Here is a 17,608-nt window from a genome sequence, read left to right as displayed (position 1 = left end):
ATTATAACTCAAATGTTAAACAAAGAAAGTATTGATATGTGTTGGAAAAATGATAACTTTTTAAACTTACCCATGGTTCCAAGGGACAAGCATAACTTGTTCTTTTGATTTTACATCATTGCATCGTCTGAACAGATTTTGAACACAATCGTCGATTGAACTCCCTTGAGTGGCTATAATATTAGGATTGACAAATAAAAACTTATTTTGGCGACCTTGTTGTACCACATATCTGTAAATGAACCTAATACAAAAATACGAAAAATTGTTATATGATTGAATAAATCAAATTAGAAAATTACATGAACGAACTTTGTGAGATATATACCTCATGTAGCTAACGACAACTACTTGTCCAATTTCTCCTTTCGAGCAAACTGAAGTATGTCATCCTTAAATATATAACAGTGAGACATATCCTGATAAAAAACTTCAGACTCTATGCCTAGATTGACACACTCACCATCAGCCCAATGAGATACATATTTTGTAATCGTTCCAATGGAATATGGGGCAATTGTGTTGGAGGAGTTTGTGGTCGTCTTCTTTCTCGTGGTTGTTGTGTTGACGGAGTTTTTGGTCGTTGTGATCTGGTCCTACTTGTAGAGGGAGCCTGTATACAATAATATCAACAATTAAAAAAAAATGCAAACAAATAAATATAGAATTGTAAAGATAATTATGTAAAAATTTGGCATCACCTCATGATATATATCTTCAGATATAATGACCAAATCCTTAGGCCACGCTATTGGCGTCCCAATGGCTTGAGAAACTATGTACATGTCCAAATTAGGATATGCAAAAGGGAGAGAACAGGTTGGCTTAATAACGCCAGTGATCATAACTTGGTAGTTGTTGCCTGCCTCTCTTTCAATGAGTTTACCTAATGCAACAACGTTTGAAACCGAACCAATTGCTAATTGGCATGCTCGGCCCTGCGCAAGAAACATATTATATACAAATAAGCATGTTGAAGAAGTAAAGAAATTTATTTGGTTTCATAATATTCAAGAAAGTTTAATTACCTCTTGCAAAAGCGGTTGTAGTGCAATAATTTGTTCTTCTGCTTGAGGCACTAGTGGGTCAGGAGTATAGTAGGACGCATGCGCTGGTGGCACTGGTGGGTCGAGCACATAGTATGATGAGGGTGCTGGTGGGACTCCAACGTTGGATCCCAACCCGTTCTGTTGGGCCATGAATTTTCTCAAGAGCTCATCTTGTTGCTGAAGGCGCTCTTTTAGACGTTGTTCTTGTTGACGATGCTCTTCTTCTTGTTTCCAAAATCTTTCTTCAAACTCCTTTCTAATGTCGTCATTCGAAGAAGAGGCTTTCTATTTATTTTTCATTGAGGTAGGTGTTGGAGTATACCAGTATACTGTGCGGGACACACCGTGTCCTCCAGCCCTAACACGTCCTCAAAAGTGCCCAATGCCCTCGTCAGCATATCATTAGGGCCATCAGGTGCCCATTAACCCTCAGCTTGGAGTTGTCGGTAATGATCCTGTGAAACAATATTCACAAAAAGTTATATATAAAAGCTAATATATAATTTGATATATCAACATTATTATATATGAACACTTACAATATTTTTTTGAATCTCAGAGGCCTCTCCAACTAGCTCTCCTTTTGCAGTCCAACGACCCATGCTCCACAAGTCTACCCTATCAAGTTCAGTTAGACTTTTCCCACTTTGTTCCATTAACATCTCTTCAATACGCACATAGCCTCCTCTAGAGAGGTTGTGATGTATTTATTCAATTCTCGATAATTTTGCATCTCTTCTCTCTTTCTACGCCACTCGGGAGTTAATCTTGAGTTCACAAACTTTAACCATTCATCTGGAGTTATGATATTCTCAAATCCAAATGGAATAGCTGGCGGGAACTCATTTGGGAATTTTTTTCATAGCGTCATACACGTGTACCCTTGTGAGATTAGCCTTCCAATTTCGGAAGTACTTTCCCGCATCCATCAACATTTGTTTCTTTTGTTTGGGGTCCAAATCATAAGTTTTCTGCAAGTTTGAAAGGAATAAGAATCATATTATCAAAACAATATATATTTTAAAAACATTAAATGAAATGTAATTAATAAAATCATACCATCATTGTATCTCATATTATATTTTTATCCACCATACTAACATCGTTCCAACTGTTAGTGTTGATGGGCACAGTGGCTCGAACAATAGCTCCAAGTTGTGATGAAACATTACTTCTAGTCTCATCAAGTATTTTACCATACTCGTTGTATTCAACATGTGTAAGATGTCCTTCACTCCTTTTTTTTGGTGTTTTTAGACATCCATCTACATCCTCTCACAGTTTTTTGTTCTTGTTCCATTGGCTAAGAATGAGGGCGATGCTTCCCCTCATCAGAACTACCACCAAAAGGATCACCCTCCATCTGTAAAACATAAATATCATTATTACAACCGATTTGGACACTCAATCAAAAAAAAAAAAAGTTATACAAACATTTGAATTAAAGATGAAACAAAAATATAAAACTAAAAATTTCACATATCATAAACATATCAAACTCATTAAATGGTACCTCAAGACCCATTATCATCAACCCATAATCCGTCACCGTTTTCACGGAAACAAATACAATCATCATCAACTTCATCATTATCTTCTATTGCGGTGAATGTGACAAGTTCTTCTTCGAGAGGTATATCATATAAATCACCATCTTTAATGTTCCATTCTCTTGTTTGCATTGGAAGAATAATTGACCATTGGTTGTCTGAAGGATCATTCACATAAAATACTTTTTGGCTTGTGAAGCTAATATAAATCGGTCAGATTTGTGCCCAATTCGTTTTAGATTAACTAATGTGAAACCAAAATCTTCATATATTATGTTACTGTCACTTTTCACCCAATCACAAAAGAAAACAGGTACTCGAGTTGTGATATAATCTAACTCCCAAATTTCATTAATACTCCATAAAATTCATATCACTAGAGACTTGCACAGTTTTAGCAACAAGGCTAACACCACTGTTTTGTGTGTTTCTGTTGTTATCGCGCTCCCTAGTGTTAAATAGAGTACCGTTAATCATGTATGATGAAAACTTGATGACATTAACAGAAGGTCCTTGAGAAATCCACTTAGCGATGTTTGAAACCTTATTTGATGTGTTTTGTAATTCTGACACAACCTATTAAATCAATATACAAAAAACAAATCACTAAAAATAACCAACCATGTCATCTTGTAATTACCAATTAATGACAACTTTCCATAATCAACACAATTTACCTTTTGTTCTATCCAACTACTAAAAGTTCGATAATTTTCATCTTGTAACCATTTTGGGTTCCTTGACTTGGATGGAAATTTGGTCTTTATCCAATTAAAATGTTCCCTTCAATTATAGATATGTTGTCAAACAACTAAACATACAAAATTACACAACTTAAACTAAATGTATTATATGAATATAACTCACTCGATATAAGGTTGAATTTCATTTAAATTCTGCAACACAAGACGATGCGCTTCATCTAGTATATCTCGACTTACTGTGCATACAACGCTACCACGATGACTCTGAATCTCAACATTTTCAACATCATTTAACCCAATTCTTTGTACACCAGTCATGTATTCAAAACAAAATTCAACTGCCTCTTCTGCAATATAGCATTTGACGATGCATCCTTCTGGCCGACTTTTATTCCTAACATACCCCTTAAGAATCTTCATATATTGCTCAAATGGATGCATCCATCTTAAATAAACAGGACCACAATATCTTAGTTCTCTAACCAAGTGAACTGTCAGATGGATCATTATATCAAAAAATGCCGGCGGGAAATATTTCTCCAACTCACACAATACCTCAACAATTTTATCTCATAACTTAGGTAACTTAAGCGGATCAATCACCTTAGAACACAATGCCTTGAAAAACAAGCATAACCTTGTGATTACATCTCGAACTTTCCTAGGCAACACAGATCGAATGGCCACTAGTAGTAAATGTTGCATTAGAATATGACAATCGTGAGATTTCATACCAGTCTTTATACAACTTTTCATGTCTACCAATGACCTTATATTTGAGGAATATCCGTCTGGAACTTTTATATTAAACAAACATCTGCAAATTTCCATTCTTTCCTCTTTAGTAAGAGTGTAAGCAGCATGAGGTAAATATGTTCATCTCTTATCTGTTTTTGGAGTTAATTCATCCCTTATACCCATTGCAACCAAGTCTTGTCTAGCCTTAATTCCATCCTTAGTTTTCCCAGAAATATTCAACAAAGTGCCAATCAAACTATCACATACATTTTTCTCTATGTGCATAACATCTAAATTATGGCGTATAAGTAAGAAAGACCAATATTCAAGTTCAAAGAAAAAATATTTCTTTTTATAACACCCTTTTCGCTCCTTAACAACCTTAGCATCACGACTGCGTTTCATCTTTGTAAGTGTACGAACTTTAGGCTTCCCTAACTTGAACACAATTTTAGACATCTTCTCAAGTACTTGGATCCCATTCAATGGCTCAGGAGCCTCCTCAAACTCTTGTTTACCATTGAATGTCTTCTTCCAAGTCTGAAGTTTATGCGTATTAGGCAAGAACTTCCTATGTCCCATATAACATATTTTCTGAAAGTGTTTCAAGTATTCAGAACATGTTTTTTCTTCACAAACGGGGAAAGCCTTATATCATTTCACACTAAACCCAGATAAATTTCCATAAGCAGGAAAGTCATTAATTTTCCACAATAACACCGCTCTAAGATTAAATTCTTCCTACCTATACGCATCATAAACCTTAACCCCTTCATCCCACAAAGTTTTCAAGTCATCTATAAGAGGAGCTAGATAGACATCAATGTCATTACTAGGTTGTTGAGGTCTTGATATCAACAAGGTCAAAAGAGTAAAAATTTTCTTCATACACAACCATGGGGGTAGATTGTAAATAACAAGCATAACATGCCAATAACTATACTTACTGCTAAGAGATGTGTGTCGATTAAACCCGTCAGTCAAAAGATCTAGACGAATATTACAAGATTCATTTCCGAAAGAAGGCCACTTCAAATCAACTCTCTTCCAAGCTAGGGTGTCAGCTGGATGTCTTAATTTACCATCCTTTATTCTTTCATTAGCATGCCACGACAAAATTTTAGCATGTTCAGCATTTCTAAACAATACGATGAAACGAGGAATTGGCGGAAGGTACCACAAAACTTAGGCAGGTACTCCTTCCTTGACATCGTCATCATTTCTTTTCTTTTCCCATCATGACTCACCACAAGTAGGACACGGTTTTGCCTCTGCAAAGCTATTTCGATATAACATGCAATCATTAGGACATGCATGAATTTTTTCGCACTGCATGCCTAATGAGCATAACGTCTTCTTTGCCTCATAAAATGAAATTGGAATTTCATTATCTTCGGGCAATAACTCCTTCAAAAAACTAAATAAATCAATAATGCTTTTATCACTCCAGCCATGTTTATCTTTTAGATTGTACAACCTAAGAAGTGTAGATAATTATGTAAATCTTGTACAACCAGGGTAAATTGGTTTCTCAGCATCATTAAGGAGTGTCTCAAACTTATTTGGGCCTGCTCCTGATCCAAAATGTGTGTCGTCAATCATTTCATCTAATGGATCCTAGTTCTCCTCTACTATATATCTCCTTACTCCTTTTTGTCTACTTGGCAGAGTTGGAGCAATAGGAGCTATCTCCCCATGGTAATACTAAATTGTGTAACTCTTGTCAATCCCATTGAAATATAAGTGCTCTTTAATCTTTTTAAGATCCATCTTTTTAACATTTCCACACTTAAGACATGGACAATAAGTAAAATTTGGGTCTTTCACATTTTTCGAACAAAACCGTAAGAACAAATCGACCCTGTTCCTATATTCCGCAGATAACCTATTTGCTGACATCCACTGTTTATCCATATATTCTCCTATGTCTATCAAAAAGAAAAGAAACGAGACTAAATAAGCACGTGATAAAGTTGGATGTCTATATAAAACTAATCGTTTATTATCCTAAATAAAATCGGGCAGCATTTCCCCTATAATAGTGACCTAACTATCTACATGTGAATAGCAAAACAAACAATTCAAACAACATACAATAAGTTTCTTCCTTATAGGATGTCTATATAAAACTAATTGTTTATTATCCTAGATAAAATCGAGCAAAATTTCCCCTATAATAGTGGCCTAACCATCTGCATGTGAATAACAAAACAAACAATTCAAACAACATACAATAAGTTTCTTCCTTATAGCTCCGCAACACACAACCAAATTTCTCAGAACCTACTTCACTAAAACACACAAGTTCTCAACCTTCCGTTATCACCGTAGCACACAATTTTAATCTCAGAACCTATTTCACTATGGATGAATATTTAAGATATTCAAACTCCTCTAACATTTGTTTAATAATATTAAAAGTAGAAGTAAGAGAATATATATGTACCTCTTGCAATTAATAATCCAAAAGCTAGCAAAATTACTTCACGTAGTAATTGAATTCGCTATTAAATCCACAAACCAATAAAATTAAATTTATAAATAATAAATAAAATATCACTAAATATCTAGCAATATATAACTTATTATTGTAATTTTAGAAACTTAATTACCTCAAATGTGTGATTGATATGGAAATTTTGATGCAAAATACTCTATAAAATCTCACCACCACAATCACAACCTACGAAATTAAATTAATTAATATGTTAAACATTACTAAACAAATATCACTAAATATCTAATAAGTAAATGATAGGTAAACAAATAAAAAAAACTCCAATGTGCCACTAATTATAACTGTTAACCGAGATTTTCGGCAACTCTATTAATGAGTAATATTTACTGATAATAATAGTGAAAATAGAAGATTGACACGGGGTTTTTACGTGGTTGGGGCGTTAACTAGCCTTAGTCCACGAGTCTATATTATTAGAGCTTGAAGAAGCTTTTACAATGGAGTTTTCTCTCAATATCTTGAGAGAGTTTCTGTCTTTTTCGTGAATTGGAGAGAGCTTTTACAGTACTCTGTAGCTTATATTTATAAGCTGAAGGGAATACCGGGTCTGGGCCGGATCAGGCCCAGGCCTATCGGGGAAACGGATACAAGCGGCCTTTCTAGTGGAGGCCCAATACAAAAAGATACAAAATACACGAAATTCAAACCAGATTAGGCCCAATAGGTTGACCATAGAACTACGTCTCGCCCGACAAAATGGCGCTCTGGGTCTGATCACTTCGAGTCACGAGGCAGATTCAGGAAACAAAACCAGTCAGAGTACTTGGCTGCACAATCCTGACACATCAGCGTGCAATCCCAAGGTGACCTTTTCCGCAGGCGAAAAGTGGGGATAAAGCCCACGCGGAATGAAGCGGCTTCAGGGTCTTGGACGCTTAGCCCCTTCGACTGGGGGTGAGGTGATCCAGGTCCGTTTACCGTATCAGGGTCCAGGACAGGACGCGTAGCTGCGATGGTCCGAATGCTCTGGGCATCGCCCGGACTATCCTTGCTGAGGACGGACCCAGAGGGACATCCCGGATCCCTCCAATGGGCCCAGTCTTGAGTCCCCAGTCTGTACCTGTCCCCTTGGGCACTCTCCATACCAAGACACCTTGGGTCGGGCCCACGTGCTGAGATGGCCCTTTGACAGCGAGCCAAGACGAAGGCCCAGAGCCCATGCAGGAAATGGGGATAACATTTACCCCCCAAGCCTTCGCCCGGACTTGTTGGGAGGAGGGTTGCATCGTCCCCGCGGCGCTCGCCAGGTTATCTCCCCAGTTCTTGTCTGAATTCGGAGGTCCGGCCAGAAGGCCGCGGCATTGGTTGGATGCTTAGCCCGGATCGTTTACCACGATCCGGGGACGTTTACCTTCGGCCCGCTTTATGGCTACGATACACGTGTTGTCGGGTGATTGCTGCACAGGCCTTGAAGGGTCGCTAGGCCTAGACTAGGGTGTCAGTGCACGTCTCGAGGCGTCCCATCCGCACGGGGGGCCATCATTAATGTCCCTGGAATGAGGTGAACCGTAGGATGGGGCGACCTTTGGCATCCGCCACTCCTGGGCCGTCGGATCCGAGACGGCGAGGATCCAACTTGAAAGGACTCATAAATGCCCCTGCGCGACTCCTGACCGTCTGATGAAGAGACACCTAACCGTTGGATCGTGGGCCAGAATTTGGGGCTAGTATAAATACCCCAAGAAAACCACATTTGGCACTTTTACCTCCTCGAACCAGCTCAAGAAAACGCAAACACTCTTCGAGCTTTGCATGTCCGACATCGCCGACGACATACACCGCCACCTGCTAGTTCTGCACCGCCGCCTGTTTCCCAGAACCCCAACTTTTGTCCTTCTACCTGACGACACTTCTCGGGTTTGTCCCGTCGACGAACTACTTCACCGGCTGCGCCACTTCAAAAACGAGGTTCTGCCATCCTTACAGTCGGACAACCATCATCTTCAACGGTCGACACTATACAGTAAGTCTCTTGTAACTCTCTTGCCAACTTTGTGAACTTGTGTTCCCTAGATGCGTGTGTTTAGGCTCTGTGCTTTAGAAATTGCTAGGAAGGTTGCCTGGTTCGGGTTGTTCTGTACTCGGATACCTCCCGGACCAGGGGCGGGCCTTAGTAGCCTCCTCTCCCGATCAGGGTCCCGGGGCTTTTCGGGGTCTCGGGCCTGATCCGACGGGACTCTAAGCAGTCCTTAGGAGACTCCCTGTACCTTGACCGACTTTCTTGGGTTTAGGTACTGACTGTTTGGTCTTTCTTTCTTTGTTCCCAGATCGTCAGTTATGGTAACAGGCATCACGCTCCACTCTGAAGAAGAGGTCAATATGGCCCCTGTCGTAGTTCCCGGATCCAGGACGCCCAAGGGCAACTGGTGGGAAATGGACGTAACGACCAACTCGTTCCGGAACTACCAGATGATGCTGCTCCTGGAGAAGCAACTGGGCATCGAGTCAACCCCGAGCCTCTTTCACAACCGCCTGGCCAGGCTGGAGGAGCGGGCGCATACGTCAGTGGAAGGATTCGGGGCCTGGAGCGCCGGCCATATCAGCGCGGGAGCTACGCTCTCGCTTCATGACTATTTCGTGTGGTTCCTGACGTACGTGGGGATCGCACCGTTCCAGCTATTTCCGCAAGCGTACCGCCTGCTTGCTGGGTGGAGGGTGTTTTGTGTCACAAAGGAGATCACGGAGCCTACTCCTGCGGAAGTTTTGTACTTCTACAAGCTGGTGCCGCAGGTCAACGTAAAAAACAAGACCCTGGACGGCTTTTACAGGCTGCAGCCGCGGAGCGGCTATTCCTCTCCTACCAGCTCCTGGAGGCACCCCCCGGATGTCAGGCATTATTGGTTCATGACGTCCGGGTTCCTCGTTGACAAGAATCCCACACTGCTGCTGGACTTCCAGCGAGTGGGTAAGTATTCCTCTGGACCTCATGTCTTCCAGGTCGCAAGGCCCTTCGCTCAAACCTCCCTTACCGAGTTCCTCCTGGAAAGGAGGAGGTTTTATGCTAAGTTGACCGCGGAGGAGCTGGACGTAGGGGGCTACGTCAGGGACGACAACCTCCGGCTGGTTGGGATGCTTGCGGCCACCCAGACCATTGTCATCCCGAACCTTCGAGGCATCCCCTGCGAGAAGAACGTCGACGTCCGGGAGCAGTTGTCCCTCGACCACATTGCCACGATGGTGTAAGCAGCGCGGGCCGACGTGGCCCAGTGTAAGAAGAACTAGCTCTCGGCGGAAGCGGCCACCTTGGAGGAGCTGGAGGAGCTGTTCGAAGATGCCCTACCCAACGTCAGGACTCCCGGGGCTAGCATATCGAGGCGAGGTAACTCCCCTTTAATCTTAACTTATGCTCCCCGAGTCGGGGACTTAGCTAGGGATAGGCTAGTGCCCCCGGGCCCCGCGTTTGGGGCCGACGGGGAGATGAGGCCCTCAGTTCCCGTCCCCGTAGGCTCAGAGGTCCTAATGTTCTTATCCAGTTTCCTCTAGCACGGGGGCATTCTAAACCCGGACGACGTAGGAGATCGGGTCCATTCATTCGCTCTAAGGGAATTGAGTCTTGCCCGGGGCCTAGATGAGGGTTCGTCCCGGGCCGTCTTTAACTGCTTTGTGTATTTTCATCTATTTGGTTTACCATCCTAACTCCTTTTTCTGTACTTTTGCAGAGGAATCCGACATGTCAAACCCGGCCAGCGAAATGAGGTGCCTCATCAAGGACCGGGCAGCCAAGAAGGCGGCAAGGAAAGCAAATGAGGTGATGGGCACGGAGCCCCCCCTTACCAATGAAACACCCGGGACTGGGCTCTGCCCAGGTGAAGCTCTGGCCGTGGTTCCCTTCCAGGTCGTGGAGCCTACTGTAGACATCACTTCTGACCAGCTCCCCGTGATTGATTTGGAGGCGGGCGAAGCTGTCAGCCGGAGCTCTGGGAAGAGGGGCCCAGAAGTCGACGCCGGGGAAGGCAACATCGGGAAGAGGCCCCGGACAACGCGGGTGGTCTCAACTGAGGAGTCACACGGGGAGAGTCGGCTGCCCGTGAAAGAAATCCCAGTGCCGCCATTCCTTCCCCTTCGCCCAACTCTTCTCGAGGAAAGGGAGTCCGCCTTGCGCGACGAGCAGTCCCGGCTGGTCAACCGGACCTGGGAAAACGGCCGGTGCTGGAGGGACGACGCTTATAAGGCCCTGACGATCCATCGTCAGGTCGAGTTCTCAGATTGTCCTACCGAGTTCAGCGTTCCCCAGCCGATCGTGGACCGGCTAGTCGTCGAAGCAGGCTTCTGCCCCAAGCTCGGTTAGGACATCGCCCCCATGGCGGCTGATCTGCTGGATCAGGTTGGGAGCACTATGTCCAACCTTCAGCTGAAGAGGTACGCCACGATAGCCAACTCGGACGTGCTGTTCATCTCCCAGGCTCTCCGCCAACAGGCCACCGCGGTAATATTCACTTCTCTTATACTCTTTCCATCATTTGTTGATGGTGGTTTTATTTTATAACTTTTCTCTGCCACAGGTTGATCTATTGTCCCAGAGGAGTGCCGATCTGGTGGCTGAGCTTGCCATAAAGATGGATACGGCCAAGCTGGAGCTGGAGGCGGCCGTGAACCAGAGGGAGGCCGTCAAGGAGACCCGTGGCCGGGAGACAGCCCACCTCCAGGAAGAAGTGGCCCGCGTGAAGGCAGAGCGCGAGGAGCTCGGCCGCGCCAAGGCCGGGTTGGAAGAGGAGTTGTCCCGGAAGACAAAGGATGCCGACGAACGGGTGACACTCTTGGAGACGGCCACGACGCAATCCGCCCTGGACAAGGAGGAGATCCTGGCCTTGAAAGCCCGAGTCTGCGAATTGGGCGACTCTCTACTTCAGGAGAAGGCGACGCATGAAATGATCCGCAAAGAAAAGGAGGAGGCTGAGGGCCTACTGGATGTCACCATTGATGAGGCCATCTACATGGCCTGGTGCAAGGATATGAATATGAACCTTCTCGTCTTTCCTGATCCTGAATCGAAGCGGGCCGAGTACGAGGCCAAGGAGAGGGAGGATGCGGACCTCCGGGCAGATGCGCTGTAGGCCTGAACACCAGCCTTGTATTTTTGTTAGTGTTTTTGGCTTGTAATTATATTTAACACACTGCTACTTTCCTTGGTTTTTACGAAATCTTCCTTCCAATATTCAATAGAAATTTCACTTTGTTGCCGCGACTAACTGATTGCAGGGGTTTAGTTCCGGTTCCAACGGCCTGGACTAGACCAAACGGCTTAACTTTCCAAGTCACTAATCTTGGCGCCCATTCCAGGGCCCTCGGAGCTTGGCTCAACTTGGTGTTTTGTCCTCCTTTTATCAGTTTTAGGCTCTGGCTTTACCCTGGGGCAAACCGGATGTTTTTATACCCCCGGACATCGTCCGTCCGGGGCTGGACCAGCCTGAGGCATGGCCCCTCTTTATTTTATACCCTCGGACATCGTTAGTCCGGGGCGATACCGGCCTTAGCCTCGGTCCTCTTTATTTTATATCCCCGGACACCGTTCGTCCGGGGCAGGACCGGCCTTAGGCTCGATCCTCTTTATTTTATACCCTCGGACATCGTTCGTTTGGGCGCGGGACCGGCCTTAGGCTCGGTCCTCTTTATTCTATATCCTCGGACATCGTTCGTCTGGGCGGGACCGGCCTTAGGCTCGGTCCTCTTTATTTTATACCCCTGGACATCGTTCGTCCGGGGCGAGACCTTCCTTAGGCTCGGTCCTCTTTATTTTATATCCCCGGACACCGTTCGTCCAGGGCGGGACCGGCCTTAGGCTCGATCCTCTTTATTTTATACCCCCGGACATCGTTCGTCCGGGCACGGGACCAGCCTTAGGCTCGGTCCTCTTTATTTGATATCCCCGGACATCGTTCGTCCGGGGCAGGACCAGCCTTAGGCTCGGTCCTCTTTATTTTATATCCCCGAACATCGTTCGTCTGGGGCGGGACCGACCTTAGGCTCGGTCTTCTTTGTTTTATATCCCCGGACACCGTTCGTCCGGGGCGGGACCGGCCTTAAGCTCGGTCCTCTTTACTTTATACCCCCGGACATCGTTCGTCCGGGCGGGGGACCGGCCTTAGGCTCGGTCCTCTTTGTTTTATACCCCCGGACATCGTTCGTCCGGGGCGGGACCGGCCTTAGGCTCGGTCCTCTTTATTTTATTTCCCCGAACACCGTTCGTCCGGGGCGGGACCGGCCTTAGGCTCGGTCCTCTTTATTTTATACCCTCGGACAACGTTCGTCCGGGGAGGGACCGGCCTTAGGCTCGGTCCTATTTATTTTGTATCCTCGGACATCGTTCGTCCGGGGCCGGACCGGCCTTAGGCTCGGTCCTCTTTATTTTATACCCCCGGACATCGTTCGTCCGGGGCGGGACCGGCCTTAGGCTCGGTCCTCTTTATTTTGTATCCCCGGACATCGTTCGTCCTGGGCGGGACCGGCCTTAGGCTCGGTCCTCTTTATTTTATACCCCCGGACATCGTTCGTCGGTGCGCAAGACCAGCCATGGGCTTGGTCCTCTTTATTTTACATCCCCGGAGATCGTTCGTTCGGGGCGGGACCGGCCTTAGGGTTTGCATCTCCCGGACGGTGCTCCGAGCCGGGACAAGCCTAAGCTTGCGCCCCGCCAGGTATTTTGTTTATACCTGGGATGATACCCCCCGCAAGTGAGCGGAGATGGGTCTGGGGTCACTTGAGAAAGATTAGCATGGTTGTGATAATAGCCCTTTATGACGTTTTGCACACGTCATTTTCATTGTTCGAAAGAAATTCGCCTTGAGGCGTACATTGTCTACAACGAAAATATTAAATAAGGAAAAGCTCTAGGACTATTGATAGTATTTGCGGAGATGCTCCGCGTTCCAGGCTCGCGGGACTTCCAAACCATCGAGCCGCTTCAAGCGGTACGTTCCGAGACATACCTCGTGCTGGATCTCATATGGCCCCTCCCAATTAGGGCCTAGAACCCCTACTCCCGGATCTTGAGTGGCAGGGAAGACTCTCCGCAGGACTAGATCGCTGGTTTCAAACTTACGGCTTTTGACTCTGGAGTTGAAATGCCGCGCGATCTTGCCCCGGTACATCTTCAATTTCACTTGCGACTCTTCCCGGATCTCTTCGATGAGATCCAGCGATTCTTGGAGTAAGGTGTGGTTCTGGGTGGGATCATATATGTCGCGACGATGGGACGGGATGGTCGTTTCAATTGGGATGACGGCTTCGCATCCATAAACCATTGAGTAGGGGGTGTGCTCGGTTGACGTCCTCTCGATCATCCAGTAGGCCCACATTACGCGGGGGAGTTCCTCGGGCCATTTGCTCTTACAGGCCTGGAGCTTTTTCTTCAGTGTCCCCTTCAGGATTTTGTTCACGGCTTCTGCCTGCCCGTTTGCCTGAGGTCTGGCGACTGCAGAGAAACTCTTCACTACACCGTGCCTTTCGCAAAAATCTGTGAAGTGGGCGCTGTCGAACTGCTTCCCATTTTCGGACACGATTTTGTAGGGGAGGCCATACCGACACTGTGACGCCCCACATCACTATGGCCGCTTTCTGGAATGACGACTAGCCCTACACACCAAGACAAGTCTTTCCAGCGTGCTTTGTCCTCACTCGCACACTTCCTGGGAAAACTTCCCACGAGGTCACCCATCCCTAGATTACTCCAGGCCAAGCACGCTTAATCATGGAGTTCTTAAGTGATGGGCTACCGAAAAAAAGATGCACCTTCCTGATATAGGTAGTACCCAACAATCCATTTAAGCCCTCTTCAACTGTGTAGTCCCATACCTACACAGTCTTAGAATCATGACACTTGACCTTCCCCAGGCAGTGTGGGATTGCACAGCTTACCTGGTCTTTCCCCTTACGGATCACGGGATTCTGACTGTCACAGACACACTATGTTGTTGATGACGAAATCTAGGGCCTTTTTGGAAGTGATTGTGTTCATGGGCTCTGCCTCAACCCATTTTGTGTAATAGTCCACAGCCACAATGGCATACTTAACCCCTCCCTTCCCGGTCGGGAGGGATCCAACAAGGTCGATCCCCCATACTGCGAAGGGCCAGGGACTACTTGATGAGGACATCAAGGCTAACGACCCAATTCAAGTTCCAGTTGGTCCGGTGACAAGGGCGCGAGCTAGGAGATTCAAAGAAGAACTTAACCACTTAGTCCGCAGAATTCTACAACAGGAAGAGGTTGAGTTCACTAATGAGGGTGAACAAAAGCTTGTGTTACTCATCAAAGTTGATTTAGTTTAGGGTCTTGATTCCTTGTGTTATTTTGGGCTTTTGTTATTTGGAATCAAAAGACATGTAATTTTGAGCTTTTGTTTTGGGCCTTTTCATTATGTTTATTTTAGGGTTTTATTTGTCTAAAAACCCTCCTTGTAGTTTCGGCTATATTAGGCCTTGTGGACAACATGGAAATCAGATTATTTTGGTTAATGAAAATATTATGAGGTTTTCTTCTTGAGTTCTTGAAGAGACTATTCGAACTTATCAAGGGATTTCCTTGTGGCGTTCAACCTGACTTATCAAACAGATATTCCATCCCCGTTTGTGGCGTCTTTCACTATACCAAGGTTCGTGCTTTGCTAAGCATAGGGTCGCGGTTTACCATTCCAATTTTGAGTGTTCTTGGGTTGTTTGTCCAGATTTGGTTCGGGTTTCGTCACACTTGTTGGCGTGGTTCGTATCAGTTGGTACCAGAGCCTAGGTTCATACGGTTCGGCCTATCCTTTTCCTTGTTTTTCTTTTTCGTTTCTTTGTTCAAATCGTGCAATTGAATTAGGGTTTCTAAAATTTCCCCTATTTTGTTTTCTTTTCATTTCTGAAATTGTGAATTAGGGTTCTTATTGTGAAAACCAAATTTTCATTGAGTTCCTCTTGTTTTGTTGTGAAATCCGAATGTGCTTTGGGTTTCTCTTGTTCTTATTGTGCAATCCAAATTGGCATTGATTTTTCTCTTATTTATTGTGAAATCTGAAATTGGGTTTGAGTTACTATTGTTCTTATTGTGAAATCTGAATTGGGATTGAGTTTTCTCTTGTTCTTATGGTGAAATCTGAATAAGGATTGAGTTTCTCTTATTCTTATTGTTAAATTCGAATGTGGGTTGGGTTTTCTCTTTTCTTTTTCGTGAAATCCGAATCTGCATTGTTCCTCTTTTCTTTTTGAGTCTCCATTGTTTCTCTTGTGAAAACCGATTCATTTTGCTTTCGAATCGTTCCTTGTATCTGCATTTGAGAAATCAAAAAAAAAAAAAAAAAGAGACAAGAAAAGAAGAAAGAAAGAAAGAAGAAGAAAAAAACCAAGAGGATCCGAACTCTAAAAAAAAAAAAAAAAAGAGTCTGGAAACCTCTCTTAAAATTTTTTGTTCTAATCTTGTTCCTTATGGTCTAGGGGCCTTTTGACCAAAACCCCACACAAGTGATCCAAAAATCTTCATTTTTTCGTCATTTTCATCAGTTTTTCTATGTTCGTTTGGTTTGTTCTGGTTTGATATGCTACTTGAATCCTCCATGATATTGTGTGATTAGTTTTGAAAGAACTTAAAGAATAATACGAGTGGAAAAAGGCAGAGGTGTGAGCCTATTTGAGGGTAAAAGCCATTGAAATTGAGTGAAACACGAGGGGATTTAAGTGAAAATATTGTTCGAGTGAAACACGTGAGGGAGTGTGGTGAGGTCTTTTCTCTGTATTATTCTAACCTTATTTTGCAGATTTCCATCATGGCACAAAATCCAGAGAAAAATGCAAGCAATGATATTCCGCCACCTGAGGTTCCAAATCTATAATTGGGGAGATGCGAAGGATGATGAGGGCGGAGTGTGAGCAGATACATGAGAGGTTGGATAGGGTAGAAGAGGGAACGCAATGGAGGGCACGGAGGAACAGGGTGCAACAACAGGATGTTGAGGGTGAAAGAGAGTTTGATGGGGGAGATTTAGAGGAAGAATATGATAGGATGTCAGAGGGTAACCATAGGAGGTATGGCCGAGATAGAGAAGCTAGGAACTGGGTAGACAATAATTTGGGAAATATCAAGATGAGAATCCCCGCATTTCAAGGGAAGAGTGATCCTGAGGCATACCTTGAGTGGGAAAAGAATATAGAGTTGGTTTTTGATTGTCACAACTACTTCGAAGTGAAGAAGGTAAAACTTGCTGCAATTGAATTTACTGATTATGCTGTCGTTTGGTGGGATCAGTTGTGCATCAACAGGAGGCGAAATGGAGATCGTCCTATTGAGACTTGGGATGATATGAAGAGGGTGATGAGGCGACGTTTTGTACCAGCTCATTACTATCGGGATCTATACCTTAAGTTGCAGGGTCTTCTTCAAGGTTCCAAGAGTGTTGATGAGTATTACAAAGAGATGGAGATGGCTATGATTAGAGCCAATGTGGAAGAAGATCGGGAGGCGAAAATGGCAAGGTTTTTGAATGGATTGAACCGAGAGATTGCTAATACAGTTGAGCTACACCATTATGTGGAATTGGAAGATTTTGTGCATATGGCAATGAAAGTTGAGAGGCAGCTCAAGAGGGGTAGTACAAGTTCAAATCCGAGACAAATCCCACAAAATTCTAGTGCAACACCTTGGCGGTCGAGCTATCCAAAGAAGGAAGAAAACCCTTTCACTCCCAAGCCTAAAATCGAGCCAAAATTAGCCACCATAACCACAGCCTCTCAAGGTAAAACAGCCCCTACTTCGTCCCGTTCTAGTGAGATTAAGTGTTTCAAATGTCAGGGGAGAGGTCACATAGCTAGCCAATGCCCAAACAAGCGGGTTATGGTGATTCGGGATAATGGGGAGATAGATTTCGAAGAGGAGGATGATCTTGATGACATGCCACCATTGGAGGATGCTTCTATGGTTGGTGAGGAGTTTGGGGCAGAATCTGGTGAGATGCTTGCACTAGTCACACGACGTGCCTTAAATTTGCAAGCAAAAGAAGAGGAAGAAGAGGTGCAGCGGGAGAACATCTTTCACACTCGTTGTCATGTGAAAGACAAGGTATGTAGTGTGATTATTGAT

Source organism: Humulus lupulus, chromosome 9 (assembly GCF_963169125.1).
Source record: "Humulus lupulus chromosome 9, drHumLupu1.1, whole genome shotgun sequence".
In the NCBI taxonomy this organism is placed as follows: Eukaryota; Viridiplantae; Streptophyta; class Magnoliopsida; order Rosales; family Cannabaceae; genus Humulus; species Humulus lupulus.
Note: the sequence above shows the minus strand (reverse complement) of the source record.